We start from the raw sequence: 23,312 nt of genomic DNA, 5'->3' as shown, positions 1-23,312 counted from the left end.
AACATTGGTAAGGCCACACTTGGAATCTTGTGTACGGTTCTGGTCGCCCTGTGAGAGAAAGGATATTATTAAACTAGAAAGTGTGCAGAAAATATTGACTACAATGCTACAGGACTTGATAGTTTGAGTTTAAAGGAGAGGCTGGGTAGACTGAGACTTTTTTCTCTGGAGCGAAGGATGCTGAGGGGTGATCTTACAGAGGTCTATAAAGTAATGAGGGGCATTGATCAGCTGGAGAGTCAATGTCTTTTCCCAAAAGTAGTGGGATCTAAAACTAGAGGGAATAGATTTAAAGTGAGAGAAGAAAGATACAAATATGTCCAGAGGGGCAATTTTTTCACACAGAGGGTGATGAGTGTCTGGAACAAACTGCCAGAGGTGGGAGGAGATGTGGGTACAGTTTTGTCTTTTAAAATCATTTAGGTAGTTACATGGGGAAGATGGGGATAGAGTGATATGGGCTAAATAAGGGCAATTGGGACTACTTAGGGTTTAAAAAGAAAGGGGTGGCATGGACACGTTGGGCCGAAGGGCCTGTTTCCATGCTGTAAACCTCCATGACTATGATTCTATGACTCTATGAGATCCGTTGATCTCGGTTAGGATTTTTACTGTTTCTGGGCAAACAAAAACTCCCCCAAGTTACCCGAGCCTCTAACCTGTTTGTGTAGCCATGGTATTCATGTGGCGAGTGCGTTGAGTTTTTGGTCAATGGTGACCACGTGTGCCGAGGACAACAATATTGCTCCAATCTCTTCAGTTATAAAAACCCTCGATTTTGTGAGAGATTGAGAAGCCGTGAACAGCGAGACTTGCTTCAATCTACTGGCCACTTGGTGAGGTCCAATTGAGATATCAAACAATAACTAGGTCCCCAACTCCATCAACTCAACCTTCCAATACTTAAGACTGTAAGATAAAGGAGCAGAATTGGGCTATTCGGCCCATCAAATCTTATCCACTATTTAATCATGGCTGATATGTTTCTTGACCCATTTTCCCAACTTTTCCTCATAATCTTTGATCCCCTTACCAATCATGAAACTATCTATTTTTGTGTTAGAAACATTCAATGCTCGGGCCCCCACAGCTCTCTGTGGCAATGAGTTCCACAGATTCACCACCCTCTGGCTGAAGAAATCCCACCTGATCTCAGTTCTAAAGTTTGGTTCCTATACTCTGAGGCTGTGCCCTCGGATTTCAGTCTCTCCGACTGATGGAAACATCTTCCCTACGTCCACTCAATCAAGCTTTACATTATTCAAAAATTACTTAAGGAATTTGAACAGGAGAATCAATGGAGATTTCACCATGTTCAGAATCTCTTCCCGGAACCTCCTCTGGGTCAATATATAAATGCATGTGTTCGTACAGGTGTTGGAATACATCATCAGGAGTGAGATTCTCATTGCCAAGTGAAGCAAACTGAAATCTTCCGAGGTAGGCATCTCGGTGAAATCGAACAGGAGGTCAATTATTACGAGTGGTGTCCACAGAACCATAAAACTCCCGGAGACAGTGAAGAGCAGGATGATAGCTGTTCTTCTGCTCTTCAAGACGGGGTCACTGCTGCCCTCCCCAGGGCCGTGAGCCTTCAGGGCCCTGCGAGACCTACTGGCCACCAAGATGTGACGGACGGTGAGAGAATTCAACAGCAGCAACAAGGAGAATGGCAATAATGGCACTGAGAGGCGAATGACCCACTTGTAAGCTCTCCATGCTGGTGAAGAAACGTAATCTTTCACTGTGCGGCAGCCCCACTGCACATTGTCAACAATATAGTCGGATTCATGACGGAAATAGACTGGAATATTCATGACAAAATTGAGTACACTTACGGCCGTTAGAATCACAGTGGCAGTTCTCCTGGTGCAGTATTTTAATTTTAGTTTTGGGCAACAAATGGCCACAAAACGGTCAAGAGTAAATAATGTTGTGGACCAGACGGACATTTGGACGCTGGATGTTTGCATCACGTTATTGACACGGCAGAAACTGGTGTACCTCAAGAATGAATATGGGAAATGATGGCTAAAGATGCCGCCCAGAGTGACGTTAAAAATGGAGGCCAGGAGATCGGCTATCGCCATGGTGATCATATAACAGGTCATCCCTTTGGAGAGGCCGCACCTTCCCCGGGACAGGACCACAATCGCCATCAGGTTAGCTGTAAGAAATTGGAAAAAATAATTACTCCCTTTCTCGCCACACTCTGATGCCTGTTCGGGTACACTGAGGGAGAAATTAGCATTACCCATGCAACTAACCAGTACGTGTTTCAGACCGTATGAGGAAAGCGGAGCACCCGGAGGAAACCCATGCAGACAAGGGACAATGTGCAGTTTCCACACAGACATTTACCCGAGCCGGGAATGGAACCCCTGTCCCTGCCACTGTGAGGCAGCAGTGCTAAACACGGTGCCATTGTGCCGCCGTCACATTAACATAATTAACATGAGATGCGTGTGAGTTTCCAGGCAAACTGGGATCAAACAAACCACAATGCACATTAAATGGCAAATGCTGCCAAGACAGATTCCATGGATTTCTCAGCAATCCACCCATATATTAGTGTCCACTGTGAATCACAGTATCCTGTCAAAAATCTGTCTCAGATCCACACATCAATACAAATAAGGAAAAATACGATTATTTTCTTGCCTAAACTGAAGCAGCAATGGTCAACGTGGAGACAGCAACAGACAGCAAGGGGGAAGAAAAAGATAACACCTCGAAACCAGGGTTTCTAAAATAAATAGTTGTTTACTGTTACTCACCAGGGATGCTGATAATGACAAGAATTGGATAACCAATCACAGCGATGTCGATAGGTTTGGTTGCTCCCATTTTACACGGAGATTATTGAAACTTCCCGAGATCAAGCCTCCAACTGGCGCTCTGCGTAATGCATTGGAAACAGCACACAGATTTATACCTGAACCAATCCTCCAATGGCTCGGTGAAGTTACCTAACAGCTGCCAGTGGGGACACAGACAATCCAGCAAAACATCATGAATGAAATGATTTTCAGATCAGGGGGTAATTTCATCACCAGTAACAGTAATTTGGAAAGTTGCAGGTTCACTATTCCCCTGGCTTTTAGACTGTTGCTCATCACAGGGTCTCTGCACCATCAGGGTGTTTTTGAGAATTACGTTCTCTTGGTTTTCCTACCAACCAATTGGCCTTTTAGACCATACGACCACAAGGAGCAGAATGAGGTCATTCTGCCCATCGAATCTGCTTCACCATTCAATCATGGCTGATAAGCTTCTCACCCCATTCTCCCATAATCTTTGCTCCCCTTACCAAACAAGAAACTATCAATCTCTGTCTTAAATGTACTCAGTGACCCTGCCTCCACAATCTTCTATGGCAATGACTTCCACAGATTCACCACCCTCTGGCTGAAGAAATTCCTCCTCATCTCGGTTCTGAAGGGTCGTCCCTTTATTCTGAGGCCGTGTCCTCGGATCTGAGTCTCTCCGACTAATGGAAACATCTTTCCCCACGTCCACTCTATCCAGTCCTTTCAGTATTCTGTTACTCACTGTATTTCCAATCGGACAGGCATTGACTTGACTCTCCCCCTCGGTACTGGCTCTGTTCACATCAGTTGCTTCTTATTTGTGTCGTTCCTGTCCATGAAAGAACTCCAGACCTGATTTCCTTACGATCCCGTTAGTGATCAGTAACGTTGTGTTTAGAGGAGACAAAAGTTTGAAATGCCAGTTACCCACTCGGAGAATAGACAATGATTTGGAACAAAATATGTAAAATTCACTCGACAAAGTCAGCAAAGTCAAACAATCTCTAACATCTAACTTATACTCCAATATTCATTTTTAACACGAGATACATGCACATTAGCAGGGAAGTTGTGGTCAAGTCCACCACACTGCACTTTAAATGGCAGATGCCACCAAGTCAGATTCCATGGATTTCTCAGCAGTCCACCCAGATATCAGTGACCATTGTGAGTTAGAACATGCCATTAAATCAATGTTCCTCTCAGGACAGGTTTCAACTCATAATGTTTGAAATTTAGGCCTGAATCCTCTGGCCGTTAAAGCTGGCGAGATTCTCTGTCCCCACCAGCAGCAGGTTTCCTGCTGACATGGGTTGGGGTCAATGAGATTCCCAATGACAGTGACAGACCAGAGAATCCTGCCACTCGCAAATAACGTTCCACCTCCCACCAGTGGGAAACACGGAGCTGGGATGCCGGAGGATCTCACCTTAGACTCGGAATTCCCACATAATCCACTCCGACTCGGACTGTCTCAGCCTTCCGATGGTTCCATTGTTTCTCCTGGGCCTGTGTTCTCTGGGATTCACACAAATGCACTCCCACCTCGAACTACTGCCACAATTCCAGCTCTTTCTCACAAATCACTAGTTTCATTAAACTAACATTGTCCCGGGTTTCTCCCAACTCCAGTCTTGCAGCTGCACTGAGCTGTAAAGGGTTCCAGCGTTTCTCTGTGATCTGCAAACAACATGAGGTCCAAACGGGAACCGACACCTCTCCAGCCAACACACAGATAAACTGAAACCAGAGAAGTTTCTTATCCTCCACCCCTCTCCATAACAACATGGCCTTTCAGGGTTCACTGATTGCTTTTAAACTAATTTCCCTCAGAGTGGCACAGTAGCACAGTGGTTAGCCTTGCTGCCTCACAGTGCCAGGGACATGGGTTCAATTCTTGGCTTGTGTCACTGCCTGTGCGGAGTCTACACGTTCTTCCCGTGTCTGAATTCCTTCCCTCCGGGTGCTCCGGTTCCCTCTCACAGTCCGAAAGGTTAGGGTGCATTGGCCATGCTAAATTCTCCCTCAGTGTACCCGAACAGGCACCCAGGAGTGGGGACTCGGGGATTTTCACAGTAACGTCATTGAGGTGTTAATGTAAGCCGACTTGTGACACTGATAAACTTCAACAAGTATCTTTAATGCCAAAAGACAAACATTCAGTGGAGACACCGTGTTCCCAGTTCTTCAGTGAAGGAAGCCCCTCTCCAGTTTTGGGACTTACCATTAAATCTGCTCGCCCCTTACATCAATATGGCTGCAAACATTTAACTGTCATCGGCTCCAAGATTCTTTCATTCTAGAATAATAAAATTTTAGAATTATAGAACCATGGAACCCCGACAGTGCACAAGGAGGCCATTTGGCCCATCGAATCAGTACCAACAGCAATCCCACCCAGGCCCTATCCCCATAACCCCATACATTTACTCCACTCATTCACCTGACACTAAAAAACCATTTAGTATCACTAATCAACCTAACACACCCATCTTCCACACAGACAGTGACCCAAGGCCAGAATCGTGCCTGGGTCCCTGGCACTGTGAGGCAAAAGTGCCAACCACTGCGTCACTGTGCCATGTTCACATGTTCTACAGTTCAACTTTACTCATCCCACAACTAAACCATTACCACTGAAATATTAACATGAAATGTGAGACCGATATACATTATAATTTCTACAACAATTTCAGGGCTGACGTCACATCCAGAACATTCCATAAACTTCCTCCCAAACTGCTCATTACTCATCCAATATCAAGACTATGCTGTTATTAACCTGCTCCTGGAAAGCATCCTTTCCGGATGTATCACAGTTTGGGATGGCTCCTACTCTGACCGGGACTGCAATAAAGTACAAAGGGTGGTGAAAGTCACCCAGTTTATCACGCAAACCAGCCTCCCATCCATTGACTCTGTCTACACTTCCTGTGGCCTCGGAAAAGCAGCCAGAATAATCAACCCCACATCACCCCGGACATTCTCTCTTCCACCTTCTTCCATCAGGAGAAAGATGCAAAATTCTGACGTCATGTCGGAACCGACTCAAGAAAAGCTTTTTTCCTGCTGCCATCAGAGTTTTGAAAGGACCAACCTTATATTAAGTTGATCTTTCTCTTCACCAGAGCTGTGACTGCAACACTACACTCTGGACCCTGTCCTTTCCTTCTCCCCATGTACTCTATGAATGGTATGCTTTATATAACGCAAAAGAAACAATATTTTTCACTATACCATGTGACAAAAATGAACCAAGTCAAATCAATAAATCAAAATGTATATTCTAATGGAATTCTTTCCATGTTTCAAGCCTGTTCACCCTGGTAATCTCCTGTTGATTTACCACCTCCAACCTCAGAAATCTTGGTGTGTCTCCCTCTCTGATTCCTTGTGTATGTCCCTTCTTATTTCTCACCCTAGGTGGACGTGACTTAACTCATGAGAAATCCTTCCCTGAATCACTCTGCCTTTCACCCTCATTTCCTCCCAGAAGGTCATCTTGAAATGTATTTTCTCCACCCATCAAACCATCGGAAGGCTGACACAGCCCGATTCAAAGTGGCTTTTCTTGGAACTCAGAGACTAGATCTTCAAAAGTAAAGGATCAAATCCTGTCCTGAGGGAGACAGAGATTGAAGGACATGTTGTGATTCACACCGGTCACTGACGTCTGGCTGGCTTGCTGAGAAATCCATGGAATTTGTCTTGGTCGCGTCTACCATTTAATGTGCAGTGTGGTGTGCTTACACAGTGAGATATGAATGATAGGTTCTGTAATGCATTCACCAGTGGGCTTGCTCCAAGTTTGTTGGATGAGGTGGTCCATATTTTAACTGTGTTGGTTTTCGGTGATGGAATGTGGTTGGATCCTTAATTTGTTAGCGGAATTACTCCTGGAGTGAAGCACACAATCCTCACATTAATGCCAAAACAGAAAAGTTGCTGGGGTCTAATCTGTCTTCCTGATGGAATTTGGGATTCTGCTCCAGGGCACGAACACATGATCAGACACAGAGCTCAGTCCCCAGACACATTGGTGAATTGATTTGAAGCCTCACCTTTCACCCTGCCCTGGATCCAGGATGCAGTTTCACCGTAAAAGCTGCCTTGTCAATCGGAACATCTGCCCATTGCAAAGACAGAAGGTCAATGTAAAATTCTGGGCCATTGGTGGTTAATTAATTTAAATGTCTTGTTGATTGTTGGTTGGTGCATGTCTGACTCTCATTGATCTCAACATTGGACAAAGTTTTACTTATTTAATACATCATAAGGAGGCTGACATTAACATGACAATGGAGTGACTTTTAAAATCCCCGAGAGTCCACACTCCGGTGCCAGGCTGGTTACAATGAGTGAGAACTTCACATGGCAAATGCACCGAACTAGCTCGTCTCCCAGACTATGGGAGGAAACCCACACAGACACGGGAAGAATGTGCAGACACCACACAGACAGGGATCCAAGCCAAGAATCGAAACCGGGTCCCTGGTGCTTTGATGCAGCAGCACTAACTGCTGTACCACTGAGCTGCCCCAAGGGATTAGTGGGGTTATGGGGATAGAGTGTGTGTAAGAGTCAATGCAATCCCAATGGGTTGAATGGTATCCTTCAGGGAGGAAACCAGGGCACTCGGAGGAAACCCACGCAGACACGCGGAGATTGTACAAACTCTGCACAGACAGTGACCTGAGCCAGGAATCGAACCCAGGTCCCTGGCGCTGTGAGGCAGCTGTGCTATCCACTGCGCCACCGGGATGTATGCCTGATGTTTCCTTTTGTAATTTCACACACTTCTGATTCAGACACATGCTGTACATGGTGAATATTCAATGGTGAATGATTAACCAGGACACCATGGTAGAAGAACCATTCAAGCAGTTCAGAGGAATGTAGTGCTAGCAGAGGGCCGTAGAGACAGAGGGTAGACACAGTTGGATTTAATTTTGATTTGATTTGATTTATTGATGTCACACGTATTGGGAAACAGAGGCTGGAATTTTACCAGCCTGTCCATCATGGGAAATAGGGAGAGCGAGAGACAGGCCGTCGAAAGACCCACTGACCTCGGGTGAGACTTTCCGGTTTTGGGGCAAACAAGGCTGTAAAATCCCACTGGTGAAAAGTATTGTTTCTTGTGCACTGTACAGAAAGTATACAGTATATAGAGTACATCGGGGAGAAGGAAAGGAGAGGGTGCAGAATGTAGTGTTACAGTCATAGCTAGGGTGCAGGGAAAGGTCAACTTAATATCTGGCAGGTCCATTCAAAAGTCTGAAGGAAGCAGGGAAGAAGCTGTCCTTGAGTCAGTCGGTACATCACCTCAGATTTTAATAACTTTTTCCTAACGGAGTAAGGTGGAAGAGAGTATGTCCGGAGTGTGTGGGGTTCTTGATGATGCTGTCTCCATTTCCAAGGCACTGGGAAGTGGAGATGGAGTCAGTGGATGGGAGATTGGTTTGTGTGATGGACTGGGCTATTTTTGAACCCTTTGTAATTCCTTGTGGTCTTGGTCAGAGCAGGAATCATGCCAAGCTGTGATACATTCAAAAGGACGCTTTCTAAAGTTGGTGAGAATCGTAGCAGACATGTCTAATTTCCTGGGATATTCATCCCAAATATTCTCCAAATCCCTCACTCCAAAACTTGCCACTAATTTACCAAATTTGAAACCGTACACTTGCAGAGCAAATCCCCTCAGTTCCTGGTCAGAATGTGGTGGGTTCCAGTCCCAGGACAGGACTTGAAGTCAATAATGAAGGCTGTCACTCCATTCCAGCACTGAGGGGGTGCTGCACTCACACCGGTGCTGTCTGTCATAGAAAACCTGAAATTAAGACCTGTTCTATCCTCCCAGAGACCGGTTAGTCCTCAGCTGGAGTATTGTGTCCATTTCTGGGAACTACACTATAAAGTAACTTCTCCATAGTCCCAGGTGACCATAGGCTGTTCTCCCCTCTGAGGGGAAGAGGAGACTCGTGGTGATTTAACCTGAAAGTCGCCCCCACCTCAGGTGAGGGGCAAGGCAGGGCCATCATGGATAACCTCAGCCAGTGTGGGAATTGAACCCTCGCTGTTAGCATCGCTCTGTGTCACTAACCATCCAGCCAGCCCCTGAGCTAAGTGGCTAACACCAGGAGTGGGACTGACAGGCTGTTCAAGTCAATGGAGAAGACTTCAGCATTGGGGACGTGGGTTCACTTCAACTCTGGGGAAAGCTGGACACCGGATATGGAATTGGCCCCCCACGGTGACTGATTTTCCTCTCTGTTGATGGGGAAGGTCATTGGATTTGGAGGCCAGCTCTCCGACACAGCCGAAAGTTAAAATTAACATCGGGTCCCCCCACCAGCAGTTGTGAAACAGCTGAAGAGGCTGGATTGCTGCTTTCTCACACGGACACATTTCTCCTTCCAGGAAAACCCTGTGATCCCGTTCCATGAAAAAAAATCCACTTTAACTCTGATCCAATCTGCATATTTTATCAGTTAAACTATTTTTAAGTTTTTTCAGTCAGTGTCACAAGTAGGCTGACATTAACATTGCAATGATGTTACTGTGAAAATCCCCTCGTGGCCACACTCTGGAGAAGTTTGCATGGTCAATGCATGCAATGCCCATGTCCCACAAATGATTTTTTAAAAAAATGTGCCTCGCTGGCTGGCCAGCATTTATTGACCATCCCTTGTTGTCCTTGAGAAGGTGGTGGTGAGCCCCCTTGTTTAATCGCTGCAGTCCCCGTGTTGTGTGTTCACCCACAATGCCGTTAGGGAGAGAATTCCAGGATTTTAAGGCAGTAACTGTGAAGGAATAGCGATATATTTCCAAGTCAGGACGGTGAGTGGCTTGGAGGGGAACTTGCAGGTTTTGGTGTTCCCGTGTATCTGCTCCCCTTGTCCTTCTAGGTGGAAGTGGTCATGGGTTTGGAAGGTGCTGTCTAAGGATCCTTGGTGAAAAGCTGCAGTGTATCTTGTCGATGGTACACACTGCTGCTTCTGAGCGTCGGTGGTGGAGGGAGTGGTCCCTTGTGGATGTGGTGCCAAAAAAACAGGCTGCTTTATCCTGGATGGTGTTGAGCTTCTTGAGTGTTGTTGGAGTTGTAACCATCCAGGCGAGTGGGGAGTATTCCATCACACTCCTGACTTGTACCTTGCAGATGGTGAACAGGATTTCGGGAGACAGGAGGTGAGTTACTCGCTGCAGTATTCAGTCTCTGACCTGCTTTGTCAGCCAATGTGTTCATGTGGTGAGTCCTGTTGAGTTTCTCGTCAGTGGTAACCCCATGTGTCTGGGACAGCAAAATTAGTCCAATCACCTTCAGTGAAATAAAACCCCTGATTTTGTGAGAGATTGAGAAGCCATGAACAGCGAGACTTGACTCGATCCATTGGTCACTTGATGATGTCCAATTGAAATATCAAACACCAGTTCGTTCTGCCAACCTCCATCCCCACCTCCCAAAATGTCCAACCAGATGATAAAGGAGCAGGATTGGGTAATTCAGCCCATCTAGTCTACTCCACCATTCCACCATGGATGATATATTTCTCACCCTCATTTTCCCACCTTCTCCCCGTAACCTTTGATCCCTTTACCAAACAAGAATCCATCAATATCTATCTTAAAACCCTCAATGATTTTGCCTCCACGGCCTTCTGTATCAATGATTTCCACAGGTTCACCACCCTCTGTCCGAAGAAATTCCGCCTCTTTCCGTCTCAAAAATGTTGTTCCTTTACTCTGAGGCTGTGCCCTCGGATTCCAATATCTCCTCATCATGGAAACATCTTCCCCACGTCCAGTCTATCCAGCTTTTCAATATTCTAAACTTACTTAAGGAATTTGAACAGGAGAATCAATGGATATTTCACCATGTTCAGAATCTCTTCCCGGAACCTCCTCTGGGTCAATATATAAATGCATGTGTTCGTACAGGCGCTGGAATACATCATCAGGAGTGAGATTCTCATTACCAAGTGAAACAAACTTGTACTGTTCAAGGTAGATATCTCAGTGAAGCCGAACAGGAGGTCAATTATTACGATTGGTGTCCACAGAACCATAAAACTCCCGGAGACAGTGAAGAGCAGGACAATAGTCGTTCTTCTGCTCTTCAACACGGGGTCACTGCTGCCCTCCCCGGGGCCGTGAGCCTTCAGGGCCCTGCGAGACCTATTGGCCACCAAGATGTGCCGGACGGTGAGAATATTCAACAGCAGCAACAAGGGGAATGGCAATAATGGGACTGAGAGGTGAGCAGCCCATTTGTAAGCTCTCCATGCTGGTGAAGAAACGTACTCTTTCACTGTGCGGCAGCCCCACTGCACATTGCCAACAACAGAGTAGGGTTCATAACGGAAATAGGCTGGAATATTCATGACAAAACTGAGTACACTCACGGCCGTTAGAATCACAGTGGCAGTTCTCCTGGTGCAGTATTTTAATTTTAGTTTTGGACAGGAAATGGCCACAAAACGGTCAAGAGTAAATAATGTTGTGGACCAGACGGACATTTGGACACTGGATACTTGCAAGACGGCAGTGAGACAACAAACACTGGTGTAGATCAGGAATGAATGTGGAAAATGATAGCGAACGATGCCGACCAGGGTGACGTTAAAAATACAGACCAGGAGATCGGCTATCGCCATGGTGATCATATAACAGGTGATCCCTTTGGAGAGGCCGCACCTTCCCCGGGACAGGACCACAATCGCCATCAGGTTAGCTGTAAGAAATTGGAAAGAAAATTACTCCCCGTGTTGCCACACTCCAGCTCCTGTTCGGGTAAACTGAGAGAGAAGTCAGCATGGCCAATGCACCGAACCACTACGTATTATGGACTGTAGCAGGAAACCGGAGCACCCGGAGGAAACACATGCAGACAGGGAACAACTTGTAGACTCCACACATGCAGTCTGACAAGCCGTGAATGGCACACAGGCCCCGGTGCTGTGAGGCAGCAGTGCTAAAAACTGTGCCACCGTGCCACTGCCTGAACATAATTAACATGAGGTACATGTGAGTTAACAGGCAAACTGTGCTCAAGCTCACCACACTGCACATTAAATGGCAGATGTGACCAAGACAGATTCCATGGATTTTGCATCAACCCACCCAAATGTCAGTGTCCAATGAGAATCACAACAAACTGTTAGAAGTGTGTCTCAGATTCACAAATCCATGCAAATGAGGAAAATTACAATTCTATTTTTGCCAGGATTGTTAGTAGAAACTGGGGCAGCAATGGTCAACGTGGAGTCAGTGACAGATAACAAGGGGGAAGAGAAAAGATAACACATCGAAACCAGGGCTTTCTAGAATTAATGGTTATTTACTGTTACTCACAACACCAGGTTAAAGATTTGTTATGAGATTTCTAACTGTGCTTACCCAAGTCCAACACCAGCATCTCCAAATTACTGTTACTCACCAGGGATACTGATAATGACAAGAATTGGGTAACCAATCACAGTGATGTCTACAGATTTGGTTGATCCCATTTTACACGAAGATTATTGAAACTTCCCGAGATCAAGCCTCCAACTGGCGCTCTGCGTAAAGCATTGGAAGCAGCACACAGATTTATACCTGAACCAATCCTCCAATGGCTCGGTGAAGTTACCTAACAGCTGCCAGTGGGGACACAGACAATCCAGCAAAACATCATGAATGAAATGATTTTCAGATGAGGGGATAATTTCATCACCAGTAACAGTAATTTGGAGAGTTGCAGGTTCACTATTCCCCTGGCTTTTAGACTGTTTCTCGTCACAGCGTCTCTACACCATCAGGGTGTTTTTGAGAATTACGTCCTCTTGGTCTTCCTACCAACCAATTGGCCTTTTAGACCATACGACCACAAGGAGCAGAATGAGGTCATTCTGCCCATTGAATCTGCTTCACCATTCAATCATGGCTGATAAGCTTCTCACCCCATTCTCCCATAATCTTTGCTCCCCTTACCAAACAAGAAACTACCAATCTCTGTCTTAAATGTACTCTGTGACCCTGCCTCCACAATCTTCTATGGCAATGACTTCCACAGATTCACCACCCTCTGGCTGAAGAAATTCCTCCTCATCTCGGTTCTGAAGGGTCGTCCCTTTATTCTGAGGCCGTGTCCTCGGATCTGAGTCTCTCCGACTAATGGAAACATCTTTCCCCACGTCCACTCTATCCAGTCCTTTCAGTATTCTGTTACTCACTGTATTTCCAATAGGACAGGCATTGACTTGACTCTCCCCCTCGGTACTGGCTCTGTTCACATCAGTTGCTTCTTATTTGTGCCGTTCCTGTCCATGAAATAATGATTTGGAACAAAATATGTAAAATTCACTCTACAAAGTCAGCAAAGTCAAACAATCTCTAACATCTAACTTATACTCTAATATTCATTTTTAACACGAGACACATGCACATTAGCAGGGAAGTTGTGGTCAAGTCCACCACACAGCACTTTAAATGGCAGATGCCACCAAGATAGATTCCATGGATTTCTCAGCAGTCCACCCAGATATCAGTGACCATTGTGAGTTAGAACATGCCATTAAATCAATGTTCCTCTCAGGACAGGTTTCAACTCATAATGTTTGAAATTTATGCCTGAATCCTCTGGCCGTTAAAGCTGGCGAGATTCTCTGTCCCCACCAGCAGCAGGTTTCCTGCTGACATGGGTTGGGGTCAATGAGATTCCCAATGACAGTGACAGACCAGAGAAACCTGCCACTCGCAAACAACGTTCCACCTCCCACCAGTGGGAAACACGCAGCTGGGATGCCAGAGAATCTCACCATAGACTCTGAATTCCCACATAACAAAGAACAAAGTACAACCCGGCAAGGGAAACAGGCCCTTCGGCCCAATGAGCCCGCGCCACCATTTAAAGGCTGGAGTATCTCACCCTTAGACTCTGAATTCCCACATAAACCACTCTGACTCGGACTGTTTCAGCCTTCCGATGGTTCCATTGTTTCTCCTGGGCCTGTGTTCTCTGGGATTCACACAAATGCACTCCCACCTCTAACTACTGCCACAATTCCAGCTCTTTCTCACAAATCACTAGTTTCAATAAACTAACATTGTCCCGGGTTTCTCCCAACTCCAGTCTTGCAGCTGCACTGAGCTGTAAAGGGTTCCAGCGTTTCTCTGTGATCTGCAAACAACATGAGGTCCATATAAGGGGGGCGGTTTAGAACGGAGTTGAGGAGGAACTTCTTCACTCAAAGGGTGGTGAATCTCTGGAATTCTCTGCCCGTTGAAGTGGTGGAGGCTGCCTCGCTAAATATTTTTAAGACGCGGGTTGATGGGTTTTTGATAAGAGAGGGGATTAAGGGTTATGGGGAGAGGGCGGGAATGTGGAACTGAGCAGCGACAGATCAGCCATGATCTTATTGAATGGCGGGGCAGGCTCGAAGGGCTAGATGGCCTACTCCTGCTCCTTTTTCTTATGTTCTTATGTTCCAAACGGAAACCGACACCTCTCCAGCCGACACACAGATAAACTGAAACCAGAGAAGTTTCTTATCCTCCACCCCTCTCCATAACAACATGGCCTTTCAGGATTCACTGATTGCTTTTAAACTAATTTCCCTCAGAGTGGCACAGTAGCACAGTGGTTAGCCTTGCTGCCTCACAGTGCCAGGGACATGGGTTCAATTCTTGGCTTGTGTCACTGCCTGTGCGGAGTCTACACGTTCTCCCCGTGTCTGAATGCCTTCCCTCCGGGTGCTCCGGTTCCCTCTCACAGTCCGAAAGGTTAGGGTGCATTGGCCATGCTAAATTCTCCCTCAGTGTACCCGAACAGGCACCCAGGAGTGGGGACTCGGGGATTTTCACAGTAACTTCATTGAGGTGTTAATGTAAGCCTACTTGTGACACTAATAAACTTCAACAAGGATCTTTAATGCCAAAAGACAAACATTCAGTGGAGACACCGTGTTCCCAGTTCTTCAGTGAAGAAAGCCCCTCTCCAGTTTTGGGACTTACCATTAAATCTGCTCGCCCCTTACGTCAATATGGCTGCAAACATTTAACTGTCATCGGCTCCAAGATTCTTTCATTCTAGAATAATAAAATTATAGAATTATAGAACAATTTAGTATCACTAACCAACCTAACACACCCATTTTCCACATAGACAGTGACCCAAGGCCAGAATCGTGCCTGGGTCCCTGGCACTGTGAGGCAGCAGTGCCAACCACTGTGTCACTGTGCCATGTTCACATGTTCTACAGTTCAACTTTACTCATCCCAGAACTAAACCATTACCACTGAAATATTAACATGAAACGTGAGATCGATATACATTATAATTTCTACAACAATTTCAGGGCTGACGTCACATCCAGAACATTCCATAAACTTCCTCCCAAACTGCTCATTGCTCATCCGATATCAAGACTATGCTGTTATTAACCTGCTCCTGGAAAGCATCCTTTCCGGATGTATCACAGTTTGGGATGGCTCCTACTCTGACCGGGACTGCAATAAAGTACAAAGGGTGGTGAAAGTCACCCAGTTTATCACGCAAACCAGCCTCCCATCCATTGACTCTGTCTACACTTCCCGCTGCCTCGGAAAAGCAGCCAGAATAATCAACCCCACATCATCCCGGACATTCTCTCTTCCACCTTCTTCCATCATGAGAAAGATGCAAAATTCTGAGGTCATGTCGTAATCGACTCAAGAAAAGCTTCTTTCCTGCTGCCATCAGAGTTTTGAAATAACCAACCTTATATTAAGTTGATCTTTCTCTGCACCAGAGCTGTGACTGCAACACTACATTCTGGACCCTGCCTTTCCCTGCTCCCCATGTACTCTATGAATGGTATGCTTTGTTTCGCGCAAAAGAAACAATATTTTTCACTATACCATGTGACAAAAATGAACCAAGTCAAATCAATCAATCAAAATGTATATTTTAATGGAATTCTTTACATGTTTCAAGCCTGTTCACCCCAGTAATCTCCTGTTGATTTACCACCTCCAACCTCAGAAATTTGGTGCGTCTCTCTCTCTGATTCCTTGTGTGTGTCCCTTCTTATTTCTCACCCTTGATGGACATGACTTAACTCATGAGAAATCCTTCCCTGAATCACTCTGCCTTTCACCCTCACTTCCTCCCGGAAGGTCATCTTGAAATGTATTTTCTCCACTCATCAAACCATCGGAAGGCTGACACAGTCCGATTCAAAGTGGCTTTTCTTGGAACTCAGAGACTAGATCTTCAAAAGTAAAGGATCAAATCCTGTCCTGAGGGAGACAGAGATTGAAGGAGATGTTGTGACTCACAGCGGTCACTGACATCTGGGTAGCTTGCTGAGAAATCCTTGGAATTTGTCTTGGTCGCGTCTGCCATTTAATGTGCAGTGTGGTGTGCTTACACAGTGAGATATGAATGACAGGCTCTGTAATGCATTCACCAGTGGGCTCGCTCCAAGTTAGTTGGATGAGGTGGTCCATATTTTAACTGTGTTGGTTTTAGTCGATGGAATGTGGTTGGATCCCTAATTTGTTGGTGGAATTACTCCTGGAGTGAAGCACACAATCCTCACATGAATGCCAGAACAGGAAAGTTGCTGGGGTCTAATCTGTCTTCCTGATGGAATTTGGGATTCTGCTCCAGGACACAAACACATGATCAGACACAGAGCTCAGTCCCCAGACACATTGGTGAATTGATTTGAAGCCTCACCTTTCACCCTGCCCTGGATCCAGGATGCAGTTTCACCGTAAAAGCTGCCTTGTCAATCGGAACATCTGCCCATTGCAAAGACAGAAGGACAATGTAAAATTCTGGGCCATTGGTGGTTAATTAATTTAAATTGTCTTTTTGCTGTTGGTTGGTGCATGTCTGACACTCACATTCACCCACCAATCAAAAATTTTGCTTTCAGACATTGCTTCAGGTTTTCCTTATTTATTAGTGTCACAAGTAAGGCTGACATTAACACTGGATTGAAGTTCCTGTGAAAATCCCCTAGTCGCCACACTCCAGCGCCTGTTCGGTTACACTGGGGGAGAATTTATCATGGTCAATGCACCAAACCAGACTTTCGGACTGTGGGAGGAAGCTGGTCCACCCAGAGGAAACCCACGCAGAAACGGGGAGAATGTGCAAACTCCACACAGACAGTGACCAAAGCTGGGAATCAAACCCGGGTCCCTGTCGCTGTGAGGCAGCCGTACTAACCACTGTGTCACTCTGCAGCATTCCAGACATTTCCTTTTGTAATTTCACACATTTATGAGTTGGGACCATGTCTGAAGTTCGAACGTAAAGCTCTGGCAGTTCTGTGATAATATCTTGTGCTGATTTTTACGACACAGAGGTTAATCCCCTTTACCTCGCGTCATAATCTGCTGCAATTTTTTGGAAAGGTTGTATCTGTTCTTCAGTTTAAAGATTCATTAATATAAAGGCCTGACACTCACTTTCAGTGAATAATTAACAAGGTGTTTTATTTAAATAACCAGGAACTTCAACTGAACAAGTAATATGTTAACCAAATTAATTTTGACTGAAATGCTGTTTGACCAATACAAGGAACATTCATGACCCAAAACAGTAATAATAGATGTTTAGTCACTCTCAAAATATATATTTCCCCAGGTCTGATCGTGGTGGGAAGTGTTGAAGTCTTCGGTAGTTGTCCACTGTCTATAAGGTTTTCTGATTGGGGATCCATCGGTTAGATAGCTGGATAATTCTCTGAAGGGATATTAAACTGGCAGAGTGAAGTGCTGCTCTAGAGAGGAATATTTGCTGTTCCATTGGCTGCTCTGGTCTCTGGAGATGTTCTTCCAAGATGTTCTCCCTTGTAATAGCTGTTACTTTGGCCGTTATTCCTGTGATGACCTCACAATTTTCTTCCACCGCGATTGGTTTGATGTTGTCAACACGATCAAACTCAAATCTGATAGGCTCTTCATAGAGGTTTCCAGCATGGAGACAGGCCCTTCGGCCCAACTTGTCCATGCCACCCAATTTTTTTAGCTCCGAAGATACTCCCAATTTCCTGCTTTTGGCCCATATCCCTCCCTAAACATCTTACCTAGAAAGCTGATTTATTAGTCACAAGCAGGCTTACATTAACACTGCAATGAAGTTACTGTGAAAATCCCCTAGTCGCCACACTCTGGTGCCTGTTCGGGTACACTGAGGGGGAATTTTACACGGCCAAATGCAACTAATCAGTTCGTCGTTCGGACTCTGGGAGGAAACCGCATCATCCGAAGGAAACCCATGCAGACACGGGGAGAAAGTGCAGACTGCGCACAGACAGTGACCCAAGCTGGGAATCGGACCTTTGTCCCTGGCACTGTGAGGCAGCAGTGCCACCCACTGTGCCACCGTGTCAATTGTTGAGTGTTTTCTGTAAACTCATAGTCTGTTAGCTGAGTATCTTCTTTAAACTCATGGGCGAGCAAAAAGCTGCAGAGCCGGTTACCAAGGCAACCCTGATGCTCGGTCCTTTTGAAACAAATGTTGTAACCTGGAATCTGTGTGCACTCTGCATTTTAACACAGAGCTGAAAACAATTCTTAAAGGGGCCACGCACTGTTTTCTTTCACTCTGACATTTTTTTTACAATCCTTTTATATCTTTTCAAACATTTATTTTAGATCTTTACAAACTCAACTTGATAACAGGATTGTTCCTTTAAGAGCAGCAGAGCAGAAGAGGGTCATGTGACTTGAGGGACCAATTGGGACAGAGAGTGTCTAATCACTCCAGGAAGTGGAGTCCTCTCTCGGGCAGAAGATATCTGGAAGGCCCATGGAAGACGTGTAGGAACTGGAGCAGTGGGTGGGCTGCTGCCAGAGCTGCTGAGATGGAGGGGGAGAGGGCCACATGCATCTGTGCAAGCTTCTCCTTGTTAATAAATGCTGGTGTGATGCAGTCTGAGCTTGCATCATTCCACATCTCTTATCCAGAGGAGGCACGAAACAATAATATAGGAGAAAGAGCAGTAAGATGGGGCCTAATGTGGGTGGGGCTTTGGTGGTGATTTGTGGGGGGGGGGTCCCGCTGCCACTCTGCAGATAGGATCAGTTGGAGCTGGAGGAAATGCAGCGATCGGGGTGGGCTGGGGGGGAGATGTGTTTCGGGGGGGACTCTGCTTCCCGGGGTGGGTGGGATGGGGGTGGTCAGGGACGGAGTCTGACATCTGCGCCCCTCACTGTGGGGGGAGTGTCAGGGACGGGGCCTGACTGGGGAGTGGGGGGTTCGTCACGGCGGGGGATGGGGGGCTGGAGACTGGGGTGCTCCGGGACAGGAGGGGAGTTGGGCCTGGCCTGGGAATGGACAGCAGTGGGGCGAGCAGAGGGCCAGAGAGTCAGAGGATAGAAGCAGTTTGATTTGATTTGATTCTGATTTGATTTATTCATGTCACACGTATTGGGATACAGTGACCGGAATTTTACCAGACGCCCGTCACAGGAATCGGAGCGGGCGAGGGGCAGGCCATGGAAAGTTCTATTGGCCCCGGGTGGGATTTTCTGGGTTTGAGACAAATGAGGCCATGTAATCCCACCCAGTGAAAAGTATTCTTTCTTGTGCGCTATACTGAGAAATCATATCTAACATCGAGTACATCGAGGTGGAGGAAAGGAGAGGGTGCAGAATATAGTGTTACAGTCACAGCGAGGGTGTGGAGAGAGATCAACTTCATATCTGGTAGGTCCATTCAAAAGTCTGATGACAGCAAGGAAGAAGCTGTTCTAGAGTTGGTTGGTGTGTGATCGCAGGCTGTTGTATCTTTTTCCTGATGGAAGAAGTAGGAAGAGAGTATGTCCGGGACACACGGCACACTGGCTGCTTTTCCGAGGCAACGGTAAGTATAGACAGAGCCAATGGATGGGAGGCTGGCTTGTGTGATGGACTGGGATACGATCACCACCCTTTATAGTTTCTTGTGGACTTGGACAAGCAGGAGGCAGACCGAACTGTGATACAACCAGAAAGGATGTTTTCTGTGGTTTGTCTGTAAAAGTTGGTGAGAATCGAAGCAGACATGCCAAATTTCCTTCGCCTCCTGGGATATTCTTCCTGATTTTTTTCCAAGTTTTTCACTCCTAAATTTCCCATTAATTTACCGAATGTCAAACTGCAGGCGGCAGAGCAAATCCTCTCAGCTCCTGGTCAGAATGTGATGGGTCCCAGGCCAGGACTTGACATCAGTAATGAAGGCTGGAACTCCATTCCAGCACTGAGGGGGTGCTGCACTCCCACTGGTGCTGTTTTTCAGAGAAAATATATTAAATTGAGAGCCCTTCTGTCCCCCCAGACACCAGTTAGACCTCAGCTGTAGTGTTATGTACAATTCTGGGTACCACAATATAAAGTAACATCACCATAGTCCCAGGGGGAAAGGTAGCTGGTGGCGATCCTGATCAAATCTGCATGTTTTATTCAGTTCAACTATGTTTGTAGTTTATTTATCAATGTCACATGCAGGCTAACATTAACACTGCAATGAAGTTACTGTGAAAATCCCACATTGGCCACACTCTGGAGAATTTAACATGGCCAATGCAAGCACCACTCATGTCCCACAAATTAGTTTTTGAAAAAAATAATCATCGCTGGCTGGCCCGCATTTATTGTCCATCCTTATTCTGTTCTTGAGAAGGTGGTGGTGAGCCGCCTTCTTGAATCGCTGCAGTCCACGTGCTGTGGGTTCACCCACAATGCCATTAGGGAGGGAATTCCAGGATTTTGACCCAGCGACAGTGAAGGAACGGCGATATATTTCCAAGTCAGGATGGTGAGAGTGGTTTGGAGGGGAACTTGCAGACAGTGATGTTCCTATGTATCTGCTGCCCTTGTCCTTCTAGATGGAAGAGGCTGTGTGTTTGGAAGGTGCTGTCTAAGGGTCTTTGGTGGATTGCTGCAGTGAATCTTGTAGATAATACACGCTGCTGCTACTGAGCGTCGATGGTGGAGGGAGTGGATTTTTGTGGGTGTGGTTCCAGTCAAGCGGGGCTGCTTTGTCCTGGATGGTGTCAAGTTTTTTGAGTGTTGTTGGAGCTGTGCCCATCCAGGCAAGTGGGGAATATTCCATCACACTCCTGACTGGTGCCTTGTAGATAAGAACATAAGAACATAAGAAATAGGAGCAGGAGTAGGCCATCCAGCCCTTCGAGCCTGCCCCGCCATTCAATAAGATCATGGCTGATCTGTCGTGGCTCAGTTCCACTTTCCCGCCCTCTCCCCATAACGCTTAATCCCCTCTCTTATCAAAAACCCATCAACCCGCTTCTTAAAAATATTTAGCGAGGCAGCCTCCACCACTTCAACGGGCAGAGAATTCCAGAGATTCACCACCCTTTGAGTGAAGAAGTTCTTCCTCAACTCCGTTCTAAACTGCACCCCCTTTATCTTGAGGCTGTGCCCCCTCGTCCTACTGTCCTTTCTGAGCGGGATGAGTCTCTCCACCTCTATCCTATCCATCCCATTCATCATCTTATACGTCTCAATGAGATCTCCCCTCATTCTTCTAAACTCTAACGAGTACAAGCCTAGTTTATTCAGCCTCTCCTCATAGCTCAACCCCCTCAACTCTGGCATCAGCCTAGTAAACCTCCTCTGCACTCCCTCCAAGGCCGAAATATCCCTGCGTAAGTGTGGCGACCAAAACTGCACACAGTACTCCAGCTGCGGCCTCACCAATGCCCTATACAGCCGCAGCAAGACCTCCCTACTTTTATATTCAATCCCCCTCGCTATGAAGGCCAGTATCCCATTCGCCTTCCTGACCACCTGCTGCACCTGCAAGCTGGGTTTTTGCGACTCATGCACAAGGACCCCTAGCTCCCTCTGCACCGTCGCCTGCTGCAGTTTTTCTCCACGTAAGTAATAATCCTTCCTACCATTATTCCTACCAAAGTGGACCACCTCGCACTTGCCAACATTAAATTCCATTTGTCATTTCCTGGTCCACTCGCCCAGCCTATCTAGATCCTCCTGCAGACTCTCCACACCCTCCGCACAATTTGCCTTTCCACCAATCTTGGTGTCATCAGCAAATTTTGACACCCGACACTCGGTTCCCTCCTCCAGATCATCTATATAAATGGTAAACAGCTGAGGCCCCAGTACCGACCCCTGAGGCACTCCACTAGTCACCAACCGCCAATCCGAATATCACCCATTGACCCCCACTCTCTGTCCCTGACCTGCTGTTTGAGTCAATGTGTTCATGTGGCAAGTCCAGTTGAGTTTCTTGTCAATGGTAACGCCATGTGTCAAGGACAACAAAATAAATCCAGACTTCTTCAGCTGAACAAAAACCCTGATTTTGTGAGAGATTGAGAAGCCGTGAACAGCGAGACTTGCTTCGATCTACTGGTCACTTGCTGAGGTCCAACTGAGATATCAAACAACAATTAGATCCCCAACCTCCATTCCCACCTCCCAATATTTAAGACCAGATGATAAAGGAGCAGGATTGGGTAATTCAGCCCATCTAGTCTACTCCACCATTGGATCATGGCTGATATATTTCTCACCCTCATTTTCCCACCTTCTCCCCGTAACCTTTGATGTCCTTACGAATCAAAACCCTCCAGTGCCTTCTGTGGCAATGAATTCCACAGGTTCAGCACCCTCTGGCAGCAGGAATTCCTCCTCATTTCTGTCCTAAAAGGTCGTTCTTTCACTCTGAGACTGTGCTCTCAGAACTAATCTCTCCTAACAATGGATGTCTACCACATCCACTCGATCCAAGCTTTTCATTATTCTAAAATTACTTCAGGAATTTGAACAGGAGAATCAATGGAAATTTCAACATGTTCAGAATCTCTTCCCGGAACCTCCTCTGGGTCAATATATAAATGCATGTGTTCGTACAGGTGCTGGAATACATCATCAGGAATGAGATTCTCATCATCAAATGGAGTAAACTGGCACCTTTCCAGGTCGATGTGTCAGTGAAGTCGAACAGGAGGTCAAGTATTACAATTGGTGTCCACAGAACCATAAAACTCCCGGAGACAGTGAAGAGCAGGACGATAGTCGTTCTTCTGCTCTTCAACACAGCATCACTGCTGCCCTCCCCAGGGCCGTGAGCCTTCAGGGCCCTGCGAGACCTACTGGCCACCAAGATGTGCCGGACGGTGAGAGAATTCAACAGCAGCAACAAGGGGAATGGCACTAATGGGGTTGAGAGATTAGCGACCCATTTGTAAGCCATCCATGCTGGTGAAGAAACGTACTCTTTCACTGTGCGGCAGCCCCACTGCACATTGCCAACAACATAATTGGGTTCATAATGTAAATAGACTGGAATATTCATGACAAAACTGAGTACACTCACGGCCGTTAGAATCACAGTGGCAGTTCTCCTGGTGCAGTATTTTAATTTTAGTTTTGGACAACAAATGGCCACAAAACGGTCAAGAGTAAATAATGTTGTGGACCAGACGGACATTTGGACGCTGGATACTTGCATCATGATATTGACACGGCAGACACTGGTGTACATCAGGAATGAA

This window comes from Carcharhinus amblyrhynchos, unplaced genomic scaffold (assembly GCF_965287045.1).
Source record: "Carcharhinus amblyrhynchos unplaced genomic scaffold, sCarAmb.v2.hapA scaffold_40, whole genome shotgun sequence".
Lineage (NCBI taxonomy): Eukaryota > Metazoa > Chordata > Chondrichthyes > Carcharhiniformes > Carcharhinidae > Carcharhinus > Carcharhinus amblyrhynchos.
This window is presented reverse-complemented; position numbering follows the sequence as displayed.